Below are 2,055 nucleotides of genomic sequence, written 5' to 3'. Positions count from 1 at the left end.
CCGCCGTGCCCGGCCTCAGCCTCCACTTCTCAGCAGACCGGTCCCCAGGGAGGTCGTGCCCGGCCCCGGGGCTGAAGGGCAGGCGCGGACCACCAGCTTCAGGTCCCGGCCGATGCCCTGCTGAGGTTCTGTGGGGTCGCACTTCAGAAAGCACCTCAGGCAGAATCCACCTGCCCCGTGGTCAGCCAACCGCGCAACCTCCTCCCGGCTCAGTCTAACAGGACAAACCAGCGCTGGCCACGGCTGGGGACGGGCAAGGCTAGGGCGGAAGCCTGACGGGGAGCGTGAACGCCGAGGGTGACCGCAGCGGCACATCACCGCGGCGCGGGGGCCTCGCTCTCCGCACAGGCGCACTGCTCACCCCGTGAGGTCCCTGGCACCTCAGGGCACTGGGCGAGCCTGGGCAGAGGCCCCGCCCCGGAGGGCCCAGGCACTGAGAGATGCACTTGTTTCTCTGAGAAAAAGAAGGTGCTGGGCAGGCTGTCACGTGGGCGAGCACGAGCAAACTGGTGAGCGCCAGCCGGGGCACCACAAGCCTGCTGGCCTCGGCCTCCCTGAGGGGAGAAGGGCCTCGCAGGGCACCCAGGACAGAAGAGCAGGCTGGGCCGAGGCCGGACCGCGCAGAGCAGCCAGCCCAGGCGGAAGCGGGCGGGAAGCGCCTAGGGCAGGGGGCACGAGGCGCAGCTCCCCCTGGGCCGTGGGGCTCGCGGCTCGCTGCCTGGAGCAAAGCTTCTCTCCCTGCCGACGCGCTTCCGTACCGACGGCTGTGCCGCTGTCAGGCGGCACCACAGGCCCGTGCTGTGCTCACACATCTGCTCGGGGGAGCCGCTCGGCGTCGGCTCAGTGGACAGTGGGAAAGACGAAGAACGGAGCGGAGCGGCGCCGCCCAGGCCAGCGGCCTCCCAACTCGGCCGCTGTCCCGCGAGCATCTCTCCACACCATGCGTCCCGGGGAGCCCGGCCCCGCCCACCTCGGCCCGCAGGCGCAGCGCAGCTCCCACACGCACCCCACTGCCCGTCGGCAGAGCTCCCCCAGGTCGACCCCGAGCCCACAAATGCAGGCGTCTGCGCTCAGACCGGGGTGCAGCACAGCGCTGCACGCAGCTGACCAACGAGTCGACCCACAGGGAGCGCGGCGACAGGGAGCGTGGCGACGCGGGCCCCTCTCCGCCGAGGCACAGAGGGAGAGGCCCGCAGTCCGCATCTCTCAGGAAGACAGCCCCAGCTCTGAAGAGGGAGGAGGGCCTGGTCCCCTCTCAACCTTCTGCAGCTGGGCCCAAAAGCGCTGCTCTGCTGGTCAGCCCCGTGGCTAGAGACTTGCCGGGGGCTCCGAGTGCCCTCTGCCACTGTCCTCCGGGGACGCAGACCCGCCCAGGCGCTCCCCAGGACTGAGCAGGCAGAGTGGGGAGCAGGATGCTGGCCCGGGCTGGCCCAACTGTCCTCTCGGCACCTGCTCTTCTCCCCACAGCTCAGCCCCGGGAAGAAAGCCGGGGCCGGCCAGGGACTGGGGGATGCCGCCCAGAGAGCAGGCTGACGTGCCCATACCGACAAGGACGCCCCACCACATCCCAGGTCGGCCCTGGTGGCCAAGACCGCCCAAGACAGCCAGAACAGGGGAACCCGGGGTGCGTGAGGCTGGGGCAGGCGGGGTGGGATGGAGAACCTGGCTCCCTCCGTCATGCTCCCGCCCAGGGGGCCAGGTGAAACCGGCAGCACGCGGGCACGTGCGCGGCGGGTGGGCACTGCCAGCAGGGCAGGCTGACTCCCGGCAGCCAGGCTGCAGCTGCTGCAGGGCCGAGCGCTCTCAGGGTCTGGGCCAGTGGCGGCGCCCGAGCTCCCGCCCCGACACGGACGCACAGGCCCGGGGGGTCGTGCACCAGCTCAGGAGGCCGGGCAAGGCCCCGCAGCCCGCACGGGAGCAGCTCTCAGAACGGCAAACCGATGGACAGAGAGACGCCAAGCGCAGGCAAGTGGAGACCGGGGGAGGACCTGGCCGGGGAGCAGGGGCGGGGAGAGGGCGCAGAGGAGCCCTGAGCGGCGGCCTGGGAGCGCCTCC

The 2,055-nt window shown here is 71.5% G+C and overlaps 1 protein-coding gene across 2 annotated transcripts in view; it reads right to left on the bottom strand.

Annotated features, from left to right (window-relative positions):
* The window catches only part of KIAA0232 (KIAA0232 ortholog), a 42,014-nt gene that overhangs the window by 5,071 nt on the left and 34,888 nt on the right, over positions 1-2,055 (bottom strand). The gene's annotated exons all lie outside the window — the stretch shown is intronic.

This window comes from Condylura cristata, unplaced genomic scaffold, assembly GCF_000260355.1.
Source record: "Condylura cristata isolate star-nosed mole 26May11 unplaced genomic scaffold, ConCri1.0 scaffold00012, whole genome shotgun sequence".
Taxonomy (NCBI): Eukaryota; Metazoa; Chordata; class Mammalia; order Eulipotyphla; family Talpidae; genus Condylura; species Condylura cristata.
This window is presented reverse-complemented; position numbering and strand designations above follow the sequence as displayed.